Raw genomic sequence first — 22756 nt, forward strand, 5'->3', positions numbered from 1 at the left:
GAATAACTCAATTTTTTTTTATCTCGACTCGATCGAACGTTCATCTCTAAACTAAATAAATTAGCGCATTTCGGGTTAGAATTTACAATGAAATGCATTTAGATTTTTTTTAAATAAGCAATTTTTTTATTTAACATAAAAAATACTTAAATTATATCATTTTTCATTTATATGCTTAAACTTTCTTTTTGATTAATATAGAATTCTAACGTTATAAATGTTATCATTTTAAGTACATCAATCATAATGGACGTTAAAAAACTATGTTAAGTTACACGTGTCTCACTCAATTAATTTTAAAAATTTTATTTAAAAAAATTAAAAAATTATTATATTTAAAAAATCCTAATTTCTCTAAAATTATAAAAAAAAAAATCAAATCCCTAAAATTCCTAACCTTAAAATCCCTAACCCTAACCTTATCATCTTTCTTGTCACCCATGATCAATGTCGTTGTCGTCTTTGTCGTCTCCCTTGTCGATTGTTATCGTTCTTGCCGTCGAGATGATTGTCAAAGTCGTTAGGTGTCACGATTTCTCCATCTAATTTTCGTCGAGTGACTGTTAGTCGGATAACTGATTGTCAGGTGGAGGTACTGTTGGATGGAGGTTTGGTCGACGGTATCCGGTGTGGATATAAAGAAGGTTCTTATGCGGAAAAAACTGGAAGGTAAGGACCATAAAAACTTTGGTAATTCTTTCAGCTCACATCTCTGTTTTCCTTCTGTGTTCTCTGGTTCATAGTTCATTTATTTGTAAGTTGAAGCCTTTCTTTGTGTGCACATGTATTCTTTGAACCAAGAGCTATGTTCTGTGTATCAAACCATGTCCTCTGTCCTCAGTGGCATTTGGATTTAGGCATGACTCCTTACCTTATTTAGATTCTTCCGGTTCAACTAAAGGGTGTGCGTGATGCTTCTTAGATGTCCACTCATAATTAAGAACACATTCCGTGAACGTGTTATTCTTGTCTAGTATGAAATGTATGCAATCAATTACGAAGAGATATATAGAAAACAATATCACCAAACCATTTAAATTAGCAGAGCTATGATGGTCCTTATGGAGAAGGTTTTGCATGATGTGTTTCTTTAATATTTTCAATCCTCAAATAATTTTACTCATTTTTCTTTCTTTTTTTCCTTGAAGCAGGGAAACTCAGTTGTAAAAAAGAATGCTTCTTCCACGTCCATATGGAAGCTGCTGCTTAGCAATGTAAAGTAAAAAAGGCACTGCCTAAATGGATTTCAACAAAGGGGCACCGAATTCGGTGTCCAATTTTGTTGAAAATGATAATAAGAATAATTGTAATTTAGTCTATGCATTTTAGGGTATTTTCAAGATTAATCCTTAAGTTTCAACTATAAATACCCTTTATCCATTTAGCTTCAAAATCATTCAAAATCATTTCTTTCTCCCAATACTAAAGAGTTTAGAGAGTTTTCTTGTGAGTTATAAGTGTTTTGTAAACACTTGTAAATTTTCTCTTTAGTAAAAGATCTGCAGCAGTCTGGAGACGTAGGCATAATTGGCCGAACACCGTTTCCAATTTTAGGTATTATTTTTTCGTTTTTATTTCGCATTCTCACTAATATGGTTATAGGGAAATTACTCGTTTATTTCACAACAACTGGTATCAAGAGCTTTTGGTGGTGAATTATTTCGGCTTTTCTGTAAGGTTACTATTTACATGAATAGTAAATTTTGTGAATAGTAAAATTTGGTCGGCGATATGAATTTGTCGACAGAGGTGTTCTAATACACGGTAGTTCGCAAGAATTGTCAGAAACGATCCAAAAGAAGCCAGAATCGAGTGGGAGCGATGGTTGAAAACGAAGGGAATGTGAAAATTGAGAAGTTCGATGATGCAGACTTTGGCTTTTGGAAGATGCAGATTAAAGATTTTATGTACCAGAAAAATCTATATCAACCTCTCTCATAAAAGCAACTAGAGGGCCTGAAGAATGAAGACTGGCTCTTCTCGACAGACAAGCCCTCGGAGTTATCCGACTGACGTTATCCCGCAATGTAACTTTCAACATAGCAAAGGAAAATACCACGGCGGATCTTATAGCGGCTCTCTTCAGTATGTATGAGAAGCCATCAACCACAAACAAAGTTCACTTGATGATGCGATTATTCAATTTGCGGATGGCGGAAGGGGCATCAGTGGCTCAACACCTAAATGAACTCAACACAATCACAACCCAGTTGAGTTCCGTGAAAATTGAATTCGATGATGAAGTTCGAGCTTTAATTCTATTATCATCTCTACCAGACAGTTGGAATGCTACTGTTACAGCAGTCAGCAGCTCATCGGGAAATAGTAAATTAAAATTCGACGATGTTCGAAATCTGGTATTGAGTGAAGAAATTCGACGGAGAGTATCGGGTGCAATATCAAGCTCATCAGCCTTACACACGGAGTCTAGAGGGAGAACTTCAGAAAGAAATCTAAATCGCAGCAAATCAAAATCTAGAACGGGAAAGAAAGATTTTAACTGTTATAATTGCGGCAAGAAGTGTCACTTTAAAAGAGATTGTTGAGCACCGAAGAAAGATATCGGCGCACAGGAATCTGCCAACATGATAGAGGAGACAGGTGATGTCATGATTCTAAGAGTCAACAGTCCGATTGAATCATGGATCTTGGATTCAGGGGCATCTTTCCACTCTACTCCATTCCAAGAAATTATGGAGAACTATGTCAGTGGTAATTTTGGGAAGGTTCATCTAACTGATGATGAAACCTTAAAGATCGTCGAAAAAGGAGACATCCGATTAAAGTTGCCAAACCAGGCCACTTGGAAGCTGAAAGGAGTGAGACATATTTCTGGCCTCAAAAGAAATTTGATTTATGTAGAACAACTTGATGAAGAAGGATATTGTACAACTTTTTCAGGCTGTGAATGGAAGATTACCAAAGGAGCACTTGTCATTTCTCGTGGTAAGAAGACTAGTACTCTCTATGTAACCTCAAATTTGGAGAATATCATTGCAGTAGCAGATGTTGATGGAAAATCAAACCTATGGAACCAAAAGCTTGGTCATATGAGCGAGAAAGGGATGAAGACACTTTTGTTAAAAGGGAAGCTGTCGGATCTAAAGAATATAGATGCCGGACTATGTGAGGATTGCATCTTTTATAAACAAAAGAAAGTAAGTTTTACAAAGATTGGCAAGAAACCCAAGGCCGAAAAGTTAGAGTTGGTTCATATTGATGTATGAGATCATCTCTAGTTTCATCTCTTGCAGGCTCACTATATTATGTCACCTTCATCGATGATTCTACAAGGAAGGTGTGGGTTTATTTTATGAAGAAGAAATCAGAAGTCTTTAATACCTTCAGAAAATGGAAGGTCATGGTGGAAAATGAGACTGGTTTGAAAGTCAAACGATTGAGGTCTAATAATGGAGGAGAGTACAGAAATAATATATTCAGAGAATTTTACGCAAACAATGGGATCAAGATAGAGACAAAAGTTCCCATGACACCGCAGCAGAATGGCGTAGCAAAGCGCATGAACAAAGCTCCGAATGAACGTACCAGAAGCATGAGGATACATGCCGGATTACCCAAATTGCTATGGGCTGAAGCTATTAATACTGCATACCTAATCAACCGTGGGCCCTCAGTTCCCTTGGATGGTGGAATACCAGAGGAAGTTTGAAGCAAGAAAGAAATAAACCTTTCACACTTAAGAGTGTTTGGTTGTATTTCTTATGTACACATAAATTCTGCTGAAAGAAGTAAACTTGATGCCAAGTCCAACAAATGTGTCTTTGTTGGTTATAGTGGTGATGAGTTCGGTTATCCGTTTTGAGACTATGAAAATTGAAAGATCATCAGAAGCAGAGATGTCATTTTCAATGAGAATGTGATGTACAAAGATAGGTCAACCATAGAATCAAGTAGCTCCAATATCGAAGCTGAAACAAAGGAATTTGTTGAGTTTAAGGAGATTTCTGAAAATGATGTTCAGATCAGTCCTGAAGCAGTTCAAGAATAACCATGCACACCATAACTTAGACACTCCTCCAGAATTCATAAACCAACCCAGCATTATTCGCCTTCTTTGCACTAATTGTTGCTGACTGACAATGGTGAACCAGAGTGCTATGATGAAGCAATGTAGGTGGAGGATTCAGTTAAGTGGGAGTCTTCCATGAAAGATTAGATGGACTCGCTTATGTCAAATCAGACGTGGGAATTAGCTGAATTACCACCAAGCAAGAAAACGCTCCATAACAAGTGGATTTACAGGATCAAAAAAGAGCACGATGGGAGCAAACACTACAAAGCAAGATTGGTTGTCAAAGGTTTTCAGCAAAAAGAAGGTATTGACTACAATGAAATTTTCTCTCTAGTCGTGAAACTATCTGCAATCAGACTGGTGTTGAAAATTATAGCTGCAGAAAATCTACATCTTGAGCAGTTGGATGTAAAGACAGTTTTCCTTCATGGAGATTTGGAGGAATGAGGCAACCAAAAGGCTTCATAGAGGGAGACAAGAAAAACCTGATATGCAGGTTGAAGAAGAGCTTGTATGGGTTAAAACAAGCTCCTAGACAGTGGTATAAGAAGTTCGATAGCTTCATGGGTAGCAGTGGTTTTACCAGATGCCAAGCATATCATTGTTGCTACATCAAGAAGTTCGACAACAGCTTCATTATTTTATTGTTGTACGTTGGTGACATGCTCTGTAATATCCCAAATAATGGGTTAGTGACTAAATTGTAAAAATTCAGAATTTGGTGATTAAAGTAGAATAATTAAATAGTTTAAAAATAATTGTTAGTAAATATGAAATGAATTAAAGGACAAAATGGTCATTTATAAGGAAAAATAATTAAAAATTTGGATGAGTTTATATTAACCCACGTTGAAGAGGATAGGAAGGCAAAATTTGTTCAAGAGTACATTTTCTCTTATTCTCCTTGTTTTCCTCTTCTTCACGTTGGCTTTGGCTACAAAGGTAAGTTTGATTTTTATGGTTAATTTCTGGAATTTTAAAGAGGGTTTTGATTCTTTGGGTGTTAATTAAGCTTAAGGAAAGCTTAATTTGTTCTAAAACAACAAGATAAATGTTTTAGAGATAGATTTGAAAAATAGGTTTTTAGATGAAATTTTGATATGGATGAGTTTTTGAAGTTTAAATAAGATTTTTGACTTGTCAATAAGTTAATTAAGGAATATGGAGTGTTAGAATTGATTAATAACATGTTTGAAATTTGGGTATGATTCTTGGTTTTAAGAATTTGAATGAAGTTTTGGAAATAATAAAGTGTGGATTTGATAGAAGTAAGTTAAAATGGTTGTAGTTAAGTTTGATAGTATGAAAGGATCTTTGTATGGGAAAATTTAGTTAAGAATTGGTGATTTTCGGGTTTGAACAGTACAATTTCAGATTATGCAGAGGGAACCGATACCCCCTGGGGGGAATCGATTCCCCCTAAAAGAAAATGTTGAAGTTTGGTTTATTAAATTAGTTTAAGTTGTTAGTATCAAATTACAAGGGTTAGACTTCTGATAAATATCTTGAAAATTATGTTTATGTAGATATAAAACGTAATTCTATTCCGGAACAATCGAAGAGTTAGGATTGAAACAACGAAAGCGAGGCCAAGGTGAGTGCCTATTTTAAGGGTAGTACAATGGAATAAGACTTGTGATAAGTCTAATCCTATGATGATTTTTATAGAACAATAGTTATGAACATGCATACATGATAATTATTATGATACATGCATAAGGTATATATGCTCATATGATTTGATAAATGATATATGTGAATAAATTCAAATGTATATGTGATATGATAAGTGACATGAGCACATGAACATATGAATTATAAGAATGATGCCCATAGTATACGATATGAGAGCTATAGGTATAGTTGGCATGCCAAGAGTCGAGGGTTTCATAGGTCCTTCGGGACAACTCATAGGTCCTTCGGGACATATTCACAGGTCCTTCGGGACAAAATTTCATATGCCACTCAGTGGGACTTATACGAGCTGTGGTGACAGCAATAGTGCACAACCTCAATGTACTCGAATACCTTGAGTTCTCAGTAATGTACATGGGCTTATAGAATGTTATCAAAGGTAATTGCATTATTATTGTTATATGTTATATCATTGAATGGATAGATCACAAGTTCATATTTATAAGGAATACATCATCATTATATTTATATGCCTCACTAAGTCTATGACTTAGCGTGTAAGTGATTTACACGTAGGTACAGAAAAGTAAGAAGATCGATCTTAAGAGCATCAACGCAGCATACCATCATTAGGGGATCAAATCAGAAGTAAACAACAAAGTATGTATTTTAGTTGTATAAAGTATGTTGGCATGTAATAAGTTGTTAGTTACGAACACTCTGATCGACTTTTCTAATGTTTTGAATGTAATTATGTAAGTGTATAGTAATGAACGGTTGAATTTTTACGAATTTTATGTACATTTTTACGGAAGTACTGTAGCAGTACTGTAGCAGGGGAATCGGTTCCCTGTAGTAGGGGAATCGATTCCCTATTTGTAAACTGGAAAATTTAACATTTCGGGTACTGTAACAGGTTACTGTTCACGGTACTGTAGCAGATTATTGTTTATATGTATTTTATTGTTCGCAAATACATTTTTTTTACCTCAAAATTTTATATTGAATATAATTTAATAATATATTATCTTATTTTCCTAAAATAAGTTCAAATATTTTGTTATTTTATAAGGAAAATTATTTTAAAAAAAGTAATGTCACATCTCGGACTCGTACTCGGGGTCGGGTATGGGTTAGGGGTGTTACATTTAATGGTATCAGAGCAAGGTTTAGTCGATTCTTGGCATAAATCGGAGTCTATAGTGTTTTATAATGTATACATGCCAACAAAATAGTGAAAACTTCTGATCTGGTATGGTAATGAGTATGTTGGTTTTGCTAATAGAATGATATGTTTATTTTTAATAGATGTCCGGACATGATAGTTCTCGAAGTCAAGCAGGAGATGATCAACCCGCTGAAAGTAGTAATTCACCTGCCCTGGCCAGGCAAGGTGAAGAACAGACACCTTATAGAGTGCCTGTAGCTGATCAAGATATGTTCTTTAGAACGTTAGATGCAGTATTGACGTGTTTCCAACCTCATGTTACTTCAACTCCAAAAATGAATGTTACAAAGGAGTTGAAGGGTTTAGGAGCTCCAGAGTTTAAAGGTGAAGCCGAGGAAGGTCCTGTAGCTGCGGACCTTTGGCTTAATGATGTGAAAATTATGTTAGAAGGACTCCACTGTTCTGATGTGGAGAAGTTAGACGGGGTGGTCTCTTTGCTTCGTGGGCAAGCGAGAATTTGGTGGACAAGTGTCACTTTGAGGATGATCAGTGATCAAGTGACATGGTCTCTGTTCCTGGAAGAGTTTCAGCATAAGTATATAGGAGACCAATTCATCAAGCAAATGAAGCAAGAATTTTTAAATTTGAAACAAATGAATCGTACTGTATATGAGTATGAGTGCGAATTTAATAAGTTAAGTCGCTTTGCAGCAGAGTTGGTGCCTACAGAGAAAGATTCATGTGAGTGGTTTGTTGAGGGCTTGCGTCCAAGGCTAAAAGAAATGTTAATTGTATTGAACCTGTCCTCATTCCAAGAAGTAGTAAATCGTGCTAAAGCTCTAGAGAGAGCGCAGAATGAACGGTTTGGGGAGCAGAGAGCTCTACCATCCAAAAGAACTGGAGCTTCATCAAGCTCTACACTACCAAAGAGAGGTAGAGATTTTGCTTTTCGATATCAAACAAGATTTGAATCAGTGGCATCCTCTGCTAGAGGGTCGAATCAGGAAAGAGCTAGACGAACTCAATCTGTGGGGACTGGTGATGGGCGAGCACAACAGAGTCAAGTTGGGCAGTGTCAGATCTGTGGAAGAAACCATAGTGGAATATGCAGAGTTAAAACAGGAGCTTGTTTTTGATGTGGGGAAACAGGACATTTTATGAGAGACTGTCCTTTGAGGGTAGAAGAGTCTGTTCCACAGGAGAGGTCTGCTTCAATGTCCCAGAGGGGACGGGGTAGAGGAAGAGGTAGAACTCAACATGAATCCTCTACTCAGCAGGAAGTTCGCTCTACTGCTCGGGTGTATAATCTCAAAACCAATGAAGACCGGGATGATCCAGAGATAATAACAGGTACCTTTTTACTGTTTGATAAACATGTTATAGTATTGATTGATCCGGGGTCTACATACTCATACATTAGTAGCAAGTTAGTTAGAGAACTGAACATTCCGCTAGAAGCCACTAATAATGAAGTAATAGTGACAAATCCATTAGGGCATAGTGCTAGTGTGAATTTGGTATGTCGAGGATGTCCCATACGGATTCAGGAAATTGAATTCCCTACTAATTTGATGGAATTACCCTTCGATGAATTTGAAGTGATACTGGGAATGGATTGGTTGTTTCGTTATTATGGGAATGTGGATTGTACATTGAAAAGAGTAACGTTGAAAAGTCCGGAAGGGGTAGAAGTCGTGGTGTTTAGTGAAGGGTGGAATCCATTGGCAAATGTAATCTCCGCGATAACGACAAAGAAGTTACTGCTACAGGGATGTCAAGGGTTCATTGCTAATGTGTTGGATATTAGAACCAAGGAGAAAAGAATTGAAGAAATTCCTATAGTCACAGAGTTTCCCGATATATTTCCTGCAGAATTACCAGGTTTGCCTCCAAACAGAGAGGTAGAATTCCAGATTGAAATAATGCCTGGAACTGCGCCTATTACTATGGCTCCATACAGAATGGCTCCAAAAGAATTGCAAGAGTTAAAGATACAGTTAAAGGAGTTGTTAGATAAATGATTTATAAGACCAAGTGTCTCACCGTGGGGAGCTCCGGTGTTGTTCGTCAAAAAGAAGGATGGATCAATGCGTCTTTGCATTGATTATAGACAGCTTAATAAGGTGACCATCAAGAACAAATATCCACTTCCCCGAATTGACGATCTGTTTAATCAATTAAAAGGAGCTTCAGTGTTCTCGAAAATTGATTTACGTTCTGGTTATCATCAATTAAAGATTCAAGACAAAGACATCCCAAAGACGGCATTTAGAACGAGATATGGTCACTATGAGTTTATTGTGATGCCGTTTGGAGTTACTAATGCACCAGCTGCTTTCATGGATCTCATGAACAGAATATTCCAACCCTATTTGGATCAATTTGTGGTGGTATTTATTGACGATATTCTCGTGTATTCAAAGTCCAAAGAAGAACATAGTTCACACTTGAAGAAGGTGTTACAGATTTTGAGAGAAAAGAAGCTTTATGCCAAACTCTCCAAATGTGAATTCTAGTTGAATGAAGTGACTTTCCTTGGACATGTGATTTCTGCAGAAGGAATTCGAGTGGATCCCCAAAAGATTAAAGTTATTTTAGAATGGGAAGTTCCAAAGAATGTGTCAGAAGTCCGGAGTTTTCTGGGGTTAGCTGGTTATTACCGAAGATTCGTTAAAAACTTTTCGATAATAGCATTACCCCTAACCAAGTTATTGAGGAAAGAGGTAAAATTTTCTTGGACTCCAGAATGTCAGGAAAGTTTTGAAAATTTAAAGAAGATTTTGACAGAAGCTTCTGTGTTGGTTCAACCTGAGTCTGGCAAGAATTTTGTGGTTTATAGTGATGCGTCCCATAATGGCTTGGGATGTGTGTTGATGCAAGAAGGCAAAGTGGTGGCATATGCGTCAAGACAATTGAAGTCACATGAGAAAAACTATCCAACGCATGATTTGGAGATGGCTGCAGTAGTATTTGCTCTTAAGATTTGGCGTCACTACTTGTATGGTGAAAGATGTCATTTATATACAGATCACAAGAGTTTAAAGTACTTGATGACTCAGAAAGAGTTGAATTTAAGACAGAGAAGATAGGTGGAATTTCTCAAGGATTATGATGTTGTGATCGATTTCCATCCGGGAAAAGCAAATGTGGTAGCGGATGCCTTAAGTCGAAAGACATTTGCAGATCTACGAGCTATGGATGCTAGATTATCATTAAGTGAAGATAGTGTTATTTGTGTTGAATTGACTCTCAAGCCATCATGGCTAGATAGAATTAAAGAATTGCAAGCTAGGGATGAAAAGTGTTCAAAGAAGCTACAACAAATAAGGAATGGAGAGTGTACAGATTATGAGATGAAAGCTTATGGGAACCTATATTATCAAGGGAGGATAGTAATTCCAAATGATGATGAGTTAAAGAATGATGTATTAACGGAAGCTCACTGTAGTCCATTAACGATGCACCCAGGAGGAAACAAAATGTATATGGACCTCAAGAGTCGATATTGGTGGCCAGGAATGAAGAAAGACATTACAGAATTTGTATCCAAATGTTTGCCTTGTCAACAAGTCAAAGCTGAGCATCAGGTTCCGTATGGATTATTGCAACCAATGACGATTCCTCAGTGGAAATGGGATAACATAACGATGGATTTTGTAATGGGATTACCTGTAACTCCAAACAAAAAGATTCAATTTGGGTGATTGTAGATAGGTTGACTAAGTCAGCCCATTTTATTCCGGTACGAACTAATTTCTCCATGGATAAGTATGCTGAGTTGTACATCCAAGAGATTATACGGTTGCATGGTGTACCTGTTTCTATAGTTTCTGATCGAGATCCTCGATTTACTTCAAGATTTTGGAAGTCATTGCATGGAGCATTGGGAACTCGATTAAATTTCAGCACATCGTTTCATCCTCAGACCGATGGACAACCCGAACGGACTATTCAAATTTTAGAGGACATGTTAAGAGCTTGTGTAATTAAATTCAAAGGATCATGGGAAAAATATTTGCCACTTGCTGAATTCGCTTACAACAACATCTATCAGTCAAGTATTAAAATGGTTTCCTACGAAGCTCTTTACGGAAGAAAGTGTCGTACGCCTTTGAACTGGTACGAGCTCAAAGATAAAGAAGTGCTTGGTCCTTAGTTGATTCAGGAAGTAGAAGAAAAGGTCCAAATAATTCAGAGTAATCTCAAAGCTGCAGCAGACAGACATAAATCATATGCAGATCTAAAAAGGAAAGAAATTGAGTTTCAAGTTGGAGATAAAGTGTTTTTAAAAGTGTCTCCATGGAAGAAGGTGTTGAGATTTGGTCGAAAAGGAAAATTGAGTCCTCGGTTTATTGGACCATATGAGATTGTAAAGAAAGTAGGACCTGTAGCATATCAGCTAGCTTTACCACCTGAGATGGAAAAGATACATGATGTCTTTCACGTTTCAATGCTTCGAAGATATAGATCTGATCCCTCTCATATTGTGACACCAGAAGAGATTGAGGTTTGACCTGACTTGACTTATGAGGAAGAACTTGTTCAAATATTAGCTCACGAAGTAAAACAACTAAGGAATAAGACTATTCCTTTGGTCAAAGTGCTATGGAGAAATCATAAAGTAAAAGAAGCAACGTGGGAACGAGAAGAAGATATGCGACATCAATACCCCCATTTGTTCGTGCAATGAAAATTCGAGGATGAATTTTCATAAGGGGGAGAGATTTGTAATATCCCAAATAATGGGTTAGTGACTAAATTGTAAAAATTCAGAATTTGGTGATTAAAGTAGAATAATTAAATAGTTTAAAATTAATTGTTAGTAAATATGAAATGAATTAAAGGACAAAATGGTCATTTATAAGGAAAAATAATTAAAAATTTGGATGGGTTTATATTAACCCACGTGGAAGAGGATAGGAAGGCAAAATTTGTTCAAGAGTTCATTTTCTCTTATTCTCCTTGTTTTCCTCTTCTTCACGTTGGCTTTGGCTAAAAGGTAAGTTTGATTTTATGGTTAATTTCTGGAATTTTAAAGAGGGTTTTGATTCTTTGGGTGTTAATTAAGCTTAAGGAAAGCTTAATTTGTTCTAAAACAACAAGATAAATGTTTTAGAGATAGATTTGAAAAATGGGTTTTTAGATGAAATTTTGATATGGATGAGTTTTTCAAGTTTGAATAAGATTTTTGACTTGTCAATAAGTTAATTAAGGAATATGGAGTGTTAGAATTGATTAATAACATGTTTGAAATTTGGGTATGATTCTTGGTTTTAAGAATTTGAATGAAGTTTTGGAAATAATAAAGTGTGGATTTGATAGAAGTAAGTTAAAATGGTTGTAGTTAAGTTTGATAGTATGAAAGGATCTTTGTATGGGAAAATTTAGTGAAGAATTGGTGATTTTCGGGTTTGAACAGTAAAATTTCAGATTATGCAGAGGGAACCGATACCCCCTGGGGGGAATCGATTCCCTCTAAAAGAAAATGTTGAAGTTTGGTTTATTAAATTAGTTTAAGTTGTTAGTATCAAATTACAAGGGTTAGACTTCTAATAAATATCTTGAAAATTATGTTTATGTAGATATAAAACGTAATTCTATTCCGGAACAATCGAAGAGTTAGGATTGAAACAACAAAAGCGAGGCCAAGGTGAGTGCCTATTTTAAGGGTAGTACAATGGAATAAAACTTGTGATAAGTCTAATCCTATGATGATTTTTATAGAACAATAGTTATGAACATGCATACATGATAATTATTATGATACATGCATAAGGTATATATGCTCATATGATTTGATAAATGATATATGTGAATAAATTCAAATGTATATGTGATATGATAAGTGACATAGCACATGAACATATGAATTATAAGAATGATGCCCATAGTATACGATATGAGAGCTATAGGTATAGTTGGCATGCCAAGAGTCGAGGGTTTCATAGGTCCTTCGGGACAACTCATAGGTCCTTCGGGACATATTCACAGGTCCTTCGGGACAAAATTTCATATGCCACTCAGTGGGACTTATACGAGCTGTGGTGACAGCAATAGTGCACAACCTCAATGTACTCGAATACCTTGAGTTCTCAGTAATGTACATGGGCTTATAGAATGTTATCAAAGGTAATTGCATTATTATTGTTATATGTTATATCATTGAATGGATAGATCACAAGTTCATATTTATAAGGAATACATCATCATTATATTTATATGCCTCACTAAGTCTATGACTTAGCGTGTAAGTGATTTACACGTAGGTACAGAAAAGTAGAAGATCGATCTTAAGAGCAGCAACGCAGCATACCATCATTAGGGGATCAAATCATAAGTAAACAACAAAGTATGTATTTTAGTTGTATAAAGTATGTTGGCATGTAATAAGTTGTTAGTTACGAACACTCTGATCGACTTTTCTAATGTTTTGAATGTAATTATGTAAGTGTATAGTAATGAACGGTTGAATTTTTACGAATTTTATGTACATTTTTACGGAAGTACTGTAGCAGTGTAGCAAATCGGTTCCCTGTAGTAGGGGAATCGATTCCCTATTTGTAAACTGGAAAATTTAACATTTCGGGTACTGTAACAGGTTACTGTTCACGGTACTGTAGCAGATTATTGTTTATATGTATTTTATTGTTCGCAAATACATTTTTTTTTACCTCAAAATTTTATATTGAATATAATTTAATAATATATTATCTTATTTTCCTAAAATAAGTTCAAATATTTTGTTATTTTGTAAGGAAAATTATTTAAAAAAAAGTAATGTTACATCTCGGACTCGTACTCGGGTCGGGTACGGGTTAGGGATGTTACATGCTCGTTACAGGTTCAGACATGCAAGAGATTATAAAATTGAAGCAAAAATTATCGAAGCAGTTTGCAATGAAAGATCTGGGCGCTGTAAAGCAGATTCTTGGGATGAGGATCAAGAGAGACACAAAGTCGGGGACTTTGATGTTATCATAGGCTGAGTACATCAACAAAGTACTCTCATAGTTTAACATGCAAGATGCTAAACCAGTAAGTACACCTTTAGGTGTTCATTTTAGACTCTCCAAAGAACAATCACCAAAGACAGATGAAGAACGTGCACACATGGTGAATGTGTCGTATGCCTCAGTAATTGGAAGTCTGATGTATGCCATGGTTTGTACTAGACCAGATATTGCTCAAGCAGTGGGAGTTGTTAGCAGATACATGAATAATCTGGGCAAGGTACACTGGGAAGCAGTCAAATGGATCCTCAGATATCTGTGGGGTACCACAAACAAAGCACTTTGTTTCAAATGTGGAGATACGATACTGACAGGCTATATAGATGCTGACTTAGCCGGAAATGTTGACATCAGAAAGAGCACTACAGGGTATGTCTATACTCTAGGAGGAACCGCAATGAGTTGGGTTTCTCAACTACAGAAGATAGTTGCTCTCTCCACAACTGAAGCAGAATATGTCGCCATTACAGAAGCCAACAAGGAGATGGTTTGGCTCCAAAGTTTCTTGGAAGAGTTAGGCAAGAAACAAGAGTTAGGCAAGAAACAAGAAAACAATGTCTTGTATTGTGATAGTCAAAGTGATATCCATCTAGCGAAGAATTCGTCTTTTCATTCCAGGATGAAGCACATACAATTGTGATAGTATTTTATCCGGTCGCTTCTGGAAGATGGGATTTTGAAACTTGAAAAGATTAGTATAGCTCAAAATCCGGCAGACATGTTAACAAAGACGGTGACCACGGACAAACTGAAGTTGTGTTCAGCTTCAGTTGGAATGCTAGAGTAACAAGACTAGAAATGCTGCTGCATTGATAGAGGTATGAAGACATATTAAATTCAGTCTTCAAGTTGGACATTGTAAAGTCAAAAAAGGGGGGCACCGCCTAAATGGATTTCAACGGGCACCGAATTCGGTTCCCAATTTTATTGAAAATGATAATAAAGATAATTATAATTTAGTCCCTATATTTTAGGATATTTTTAAGATTAGTCCTTAAGCTTCAACTATAAATACATTTACTCATTTAGCTTCAAAATCATTTCTTTCTCTCAATACTAAAGAGTTTAGAGAGTTTTCTTGTGAACTGTGAGTGTTTTGTAAACACCTGTAAATTTTCTCTTTAGTAAAAGATCTGCAGCAGTCCGAAGACGTAGGCATAATTGGCCGAACTCCGTTATCAATTTCGGGTATTATTTTTTCGCTTTTATTTCGTATTCTCACTAATCTAGTTATAGGAAAATTACTCGTTTATTTCACAACAACCAATAGGTTTGCTCCTCAGGTATATGACATCGACATTCTTCGGCTTCATGGCTTTTTAACTTTTTGTTGGCAGGTGTCTCTCTAAACAAGTCTACCCAACCATTACTCGGAATTTGTTTTGATTTCAGTTGATGGATTCAACACCCTAGATCAAACCTATACGGATCAGTTGCGATCCATCAAAATCAAGTTCTGCTTGGAGCTGGTTGGAGAGGTGGATGTCAGTGTCATCATCCGGAAAGGCTTCGACAGCAGAGTTACCTAGCGAACAACCAGGAAAAGAGAAAAGTGACAACTGCAACTCTCCACTTGATGCTAAAGTTCCATCTGAAGCTATTTCCGAGTCCAAAGCCTGATGTGAGCAAGATTCATTAGGGAGTGAAGAGAATCTAATCACCTATGATGCTGCCAACTCTGACCTTGAGTCCTGCCAGCTAACTTCTTCAGTAACAAGTGATTTGGATACATCTGACGTGAAAGTGATCTCACCGGATGAAACAACACAAACAAATGCACGCCAGTTGTATTTCTAACAAGCTTGAAATAGAGAGCGAACAACGTAAACATTCTATGAAAAGAGTGGCTTCTAAACAACTAGAAACAGAAACAAAGAACTTTGCATCTGGATCAAGAAAGGCAAGTAATCCTGCATTTATAACTGCACAAACTACATTTTCGGAGTTTAGTTCAACAGAAAATTCAAGTAGATCAACTGATTCATCCTGTGAAGATGTTAGAGGTGAATCTAAATTGAATACTAGGGCAGATACAATAAGCAGGTCAAAGGAGCCAAGCATCACAGGAAGTCCAGTCAGTAATTGAAGGGGTCAACATGGTGGCTCCGATTGTGGCACTGAACTTTCTGTCATTTTGACCCTTGATTCACCTGATAGATCTGAATTTGGAATCATAGAATATCAAAATGAAGCCAAAGTTTCTGAAAGACAAAATTGAAGTTCTGCCAGTGTAGAATATTTGAATGTTAAAGACAACGATAAAATTGCAACCCCAATGCCCGGTTCTTCTCTATCTGCTGCTAATCAGCCTGAGAAGCTTGAACCAATCTGCTGAGTGGATAGAACTCCGTGAAAGGTAATCAGGCATGCAGATCATCCCCAGAAAAAGAAGCCTCACCCAGGAGCCATATGACTGTTCCTGACTCCCAAAGAACACCATCTAGCCAGGTCTCAGTGAAAGCTAAAAAAAAATTGACCGGAGCAGTCAAAAGCGCAAGTCTCCGTCTACTGCTAAGGGTTCTCCATCAACTGCAACACATGATAGCGGTGCAAGTAGCTTGGAACAATCATCCCAAAAGCGGGAAGAGGCGGAATTCTTTTGGTTCAACAAGACCTGAGAACATTGATGACGAACCAAGAGATAGTAACAGTAGCAATTCTCTTCCCCATTTCATGCAAGCCACAGAATCTGCAAAAGCTGCGGTTAATGCAAGTAACTCTCCAAGATCAAGTCCAGATGTGCAAGATATTTATATCAGAAAGAGACATTCCTTACCTGGTGCTAGTGGGAGGCAGTCTTCTCCAAGAATTCAGCCATTATCGTCTCAAGCACAGCAGGGTGCAAAAGCAAATGGAGCAAATCCTCTTAACGGAATGAGCTAAACTTTGTTTATTATCTCAGTGTGTTAACGTCGCTACATATAGACAGGATCCACCATTGCTAATGCTAGCTTAAAAGTATATATTCAGGGCTTCGATTTCATTTTAAAGGATATTGTACTTCTCATACTAGAAATTAGCATCCCATTAGTTGATCTCCATCAACAGTCGAGCTTACCAGCTCACTAGTTCGGTCCTTAGTCGTTTAGGCTCGTATACCGGGATGGCATTTAATGGACAATGGCGAAACCACGTGGGGTGGAAGGGGATATGAGTCATCCCAACTTTTATGATTTAATTGTATTTTAATCTCATAAAAGTTTTGAGAACATAAATTTTAAGTCCCGACCTCTCCCAATTGTTTTTGGCTTAATTATTTTTTAAGAATCAGTTTTAAACTTAATGAAACTAAGTCTTGTCCCTAACTTTTCTGGTTTAATTACTTTTCAGGATATAAATTTTTTGAAATTAAGCCAGAATCCTCTATTTTTATCGTTTAATTGCCTTTTAGAACCTTGTTAATTTCAAAGATAAGCAACTTGGCCCCTCCCAATCCCATAATTTCATCTTAGTTCCACCCCTGATAGCCCAGTGGGATAGAAAGTATCAGGCCTTTTAGGTATCCATTGTGGTTGTTGATATGGAATATAAAGGTTTCCACACATTCAGTGACTTGTGCTAAACTGCTAGAATTCTTTTTCTTTGCAGATAGAATATGGAAAAGGTGAAGGCTTATTGGCAGCAACCATATACGATGGTAATTAACCTCTAGGATTGATAAGTGGAGCTGGCTGTCGGTTATACTATTGGGTTTTTCTTTTTTATCTTAAATAATTACAGCACTTCATGCCATCCATCTACATCTAGGGTTTGGCAAGGAATGATGATATATATATATAGAGACACACACACATACATACATTATGTCAAACTTTCTGCATTGGTGGTATGCTTCAACAGTGTATTTTTGAAATGTGTTTGAGTGATTGTAACGTGGAGACTTAGAAAGGGCTTGGATCACTCTTAACTTCAATAACCCGGACCAATCTATGATGTATTGGACTTGGCTACCACTTTCATTACATATATCTAACTATATATATATATACAATAAGCTGATGTTTAAAAAGTTATGATTAACTAACATTATAGACAGGGATGGAACTAAATGTAGTCAAGGGGGGCCACTACCCTCCCCCACCCAATTTTTATATTGTTAAAAAATATATGGGGATAAATACCTATTTAGACCTTAAAGTTTTGATTTATTTTGATTTTATCTCTCTTATTATTTTTTTATTATTAACTATACTTTGTCCTCTTGAACTAGAATCTTGACTCCGTCCCTGATTATAGATTCAATAAAAATAGACAATCTATTATTAATTCTATTAAATTAATAACTTATTATGTTAATAAAAAAGGTTAATGTTTAATTTGACATCTTGAACTATACTAAAAAAATATCATTTTGTTCATTCGACAAATTTACTCGTTATAATTCTAAAATGTCTAAAAAAATAAATTTAGCTTTATGGTGGGAAAATTAAAATAATGAAAAAAGAGGTGGGAAATTCAAAGCTGTCTTGTTTTTAATTTTACTCATTTATCCTCGGTTACATACGATATACAAATACTCATTTATCCTTCTTTTAGGTGTTGAAAATTTGGAAAATATTATATTCAATCCATTTATGATTGAACCACTGTATATCGTTTTTCAGGTACGGGGTTTCTTTCAGAAAACTAACCTATATTATATATATTCCTCCCTTGTCCCATCATCCGTCTTTGTTTGGTAATTGATTCTCAATTCCATCAAACACCCATGTGAGTTGTGCTTATTTTAAACAGGAAAAAATACAGACAAAGCTTCCCCCGGTTTATACGGCTTGTAACATGCTTTTAAGCGCTCTCTTTCTCGACGTAAATGTGCATTTCTGACATAATTGATTTACATGGAGATTTAGTTCCTACGTACAATGCCAGTCCAAGCATGTCTGAATATTGCAGAGAAATAGAGTTGTTATAACTTGGAATCTTTGTTTGGTTTACGTTTCGTTGTCTTGTGCATTTCTCACATATCTTTATCTGTCACCCATCTCTAGTTCTCTACATGCTGAGAACGGATTTGGCACATCTTGTGTTGATGCCAAGATATATTATATCTATTCATGGTAAATAATTAAGTTTAATCATCATTGTAGTCCCTCGTTCTTTTGAAAATTTATTCCTTAATATTTATTTTATTGGATCAGGGTAGTTTAAATTTGAATCTGAGACCTTGTATCAACAAGTACTTAAGCAACATAAATCATTTATCATTACTTTAATTTGATATAATTTGTTTTTATACTTTTATAATGTTATTATTAGGTCTAAATTGAAAACACCATTTGAAGTAACATTTAGTTTCTGAACATGACGATATTTCCCAACTTAGTTCTTGACAAATTTGTGATCTATATTAGTTTTTAAATTTAGATTTAGAGCCATGTGACACACTACTAATATGGCATGACATAATCTCAAAATTACGTGTCATCAAAAGGACTAAAAATAAAAAAAATGTTTAGTTCAGAAACTAATGAACTAAAAAAAACTTCAATAATAAAATTGAGACAAATTTACAAATTTAAGGACTAAAGGTTTGCTTTATCCCTTTTCTTTTTATTCTTTTATCACACGGTTCAAAGTTCAGGTGAGTTTCCAATTAATTCCAAGTAAAAATTTCGATTTAATTGAATTGTTGAGTTTTATTTTATGATTTAAACTTTATTTAATTTTTTTCAAATCTAAATTATTAAGTTTTTATTCAAATAATATTATGAAAAAATAATTAAACGAAATGGTTGTTCCTTTTTCCCATATATATGGGATAGGAAAGAGGTAAGATAGTAGACTACTCCCAACACCAGATTGAGAGCAACTTTCGTAAAAGACCTCCGAATTATGAAATATCCTTGAGCAAATATTTATTTATGTGCTTTGAAAGTAGTGGGTAATTTTAATTAATTTAAGAAAGCAATTACGTAAAATCTTATTCACACAAATAGAGAGAGGGGGCGGGGGGTGTTCAGTTGCAGACGCGACTAAAAGAATATTAGAGGGAGAGGCAGAGAGCATTGCAATGATTAAGTGAAGAGGTCCCACCATAAATTGTTGTTAGTCATTATAAAATCATTTTGTTCCCTAATCACGTCCAAAGGGTCACTAAATCTATTATCCATAATGGAGTATTAGTTGTTAGTTAACTTCCATTTCAACCATCTATGAAAATGTTAAGACACAATGATGGAACGAGGGGTTGTTGGAGGTAGTCGTTCTCCCTAAGAATTTTAAATTATTATATATTTTAGAAAAAAAAATTTATATTTTCTATTGATAATTTATTTACACCATTCTAAATTTTTATAAGTCCATTTGCTCTTGTTGAGAATTTAAGAACTGAGAAGTAAACCATATCTTTTTTCATAGCTACAAATTGAGATGAAATACATTGTTTATATAGGAATCTAGTTGCTGAACAAATAAGCAACCCTTCTAACAGATTTAACAATGATAACTGCTCTTATTAACAGCTTAACAACCCAAGGTTTTGTTCATCTGCAGCACAGTGTACTCCATCGAGTATAAGCCTAACTGTTGACTTCTTGAATCTTCTTCATGCACACCATACAGCACACTCAGTCTTCAAACATTCCTCATGCTTCTCCTCCTCCTCTCCTTCCTTTATCATACATACATTCACTTTCTCTCGAAATAAAGTAAAGGCTACTTTGGATAATGGCTTTGTGAGCCATCTGCAAGTTGATGTACAGCAGGAACATAGTTGACATACAACTGATTCCCATCAATCTTCTCTCTGACAAAGTAGACATCTAAATCCACATGTTTAGACTGAGCATGATGAACATGTTTGTACTTAACGATATTGCGCTAGTGTTATCACACCATATGATCAGTTTTTCCTGCCTTGTCACCCCAAGATAATTCAACAGAGCATCAATCCAAGCAACTTCTGTAACAACATATGCTAGACTCTGATATTCTGCTTCTATGGTAGATCTAGATACAACCTTCTGCTTCTTTGTACTCCATGACACCAAATTACCACCAACTAGTACACAATGGCCTGACATTGATCTTCGATCGTCCACACAACCACCCAATCAACATCAACAAATGCTACAACTCGAAGTGCTTCCTTTGATGGTTTAAAAACTAAACCATACTCTATTGTCTCAGCTAGATATCGTAAAATATGTTTTGCAACCAATAGATGATTCTCGTGTGGCTCATGCATAAATTAAGCTATCTTGCTCACACTATATACTATTTTTGGTCCTGTATGACGTACATAAAGCAATGCTCCAACCATGCTGCGAAATTCTCGAGCATCTTTAATAAGCTTTTCAGTGTCTCATTGAAGTTTGTTAGACACAACTATAGGAGTACTGGTAGGAGTAGCCTTTGACATGCCAGTCTTTTTTAGAAATTCTAGAATAAACATCTTCTGGGAAATCATTAGACTTTCAACACAACGTTGGAATTTAATTCCCTAAAAATAACGCAACTCACCAAGATCCTTTAATGAAAAATTAACTCGGAGTGAATGAACCACTCGTTCGATTGCAACAGTGATTGACCAGTAACTACAATGTCATCTACATAGACAAGTACATAGGTCACTTATCCTTGAAGAAGTGAAATAAACAATGATGTATCTGCTTTTGACACCTGAAACCCTATTTACACCAGACTTTCTTTCAGTTGGGTGTTCCAGTTCCTGGGAGCTTGGTGCAACCCATATAAAGCTTTATGAAGCTTACATACAAGTTTGGTGTCATCCTCAACCAACTTTTCAAAGCTAGGTGGTTGTTGCATGACAATTTCCTCATTCAAGTCACCATGTAGGAAGGCATTATTAACATCCACATGTCACAGTGGCCACTTGTTTGTTACAACTATAGATAGAACAACGTTTAGAGTTGGAAACTTAACCACTGGGCTAAAGGTTTCTTTGAAATCATGTCCAGACACTTGCAAAAATGCCTTGGCAACAAGCCTAGCTTTGTAACGGTGAACTGTGTCATCAGTATTTTGTTTCAACTTGGATAACCATTTACAGCCAACTATTGTTCTTTCAGATGGCAATGAAACTAATGACCATGTCCCATTTCGTTATAGAGTATCTAGTTCATCCTGAACAACTGATGCCCATTAACTGAACTTCATAGCCTGATGAATATCAGTATGTATAACAGCATCCTCTCTAGCAAAAAACACCTTTGGTTTAAAAATACCATGCTTACTTTTAGTAACCATAGGATGAGTGTTTACTAGAGTTACATGACCAGTAACACAAACATCTTCAAGTGGTTGTTGATCTGACTAACAAACACCACTGGTACTGGCCATTGGATCACTACTGAGATATGGACTGCCAGTTGAGTGATCTGAAGGCTCAAACTCACCACCCAACTCACCACCATAACTAACTTCATTCTCAGTGTGACTTGTCTGAGATGATGCACTAGTAGATACATGTAGTGGTACTACCACTTAAGGACACTCATTATGTTGTTTAGGAATAATCTCAAGTGTTGCTGATCTTGGAGATGTTACTACTCAATGATCATCACTTTGTTTATCCACTGAAAAATGAAAAAGAAGTTCATCAAACTTTACATGTCTACTAATAAAAACACGACCATTTGCTCCAAGAAATTGAAGCCCTCGATGATGAGAGCTATAACCCAAAAATGTGCACTCTTGAGATCGTGGCATCAACTTATAAGATTGAAATGCTCGAAGATGTGGAAAACATCTATAACCAAAAACTCGCATGGTTTTGTAATCAGATTTCTTAGCAAACAATTTCTCAAATGAAGAAACATTATTCAACACATTGGTTGGCAATCTATTCAATAAATATGCAGCTATAGTTACTGCATAAGTGCAAAACATGATCAGGAGAGATGCATATGCCAACAACACTAGTGCCAACTCAATTAAATGTCTTTGCTT

At 35.9% G+C, this 22756-nt stretch overlaps 1 pseudogene; it reads left to right on the forward strand.

Annotated features, from left to right (window-relative positions):
• Positions 1-447: 447 nt before the first annotated feature.
• LOC120185410 lies at positions 448-16729 on the forward strand (annotated as a pseudogene).
• Positions 16730-22756: the final 6027 nt, after the last annotated feature.

This window comes from Hibiscus syriacus, unplaced genomic scaffold, assembly GCF_006381635.1.
Source record: "Hibiscus syriacus cultivar Baekdansim isolate YM2019G1 unplaced genomic scaffold, ASM638163v2 tig00004004_pilon, whole genome shotgun sequence".
NCBI lineage: Eukaryota > Viridiplantae > Streptophyta > Magnoliopsida > Malvales > Malvaceae > Hibiscus > Hibiscus syriacus.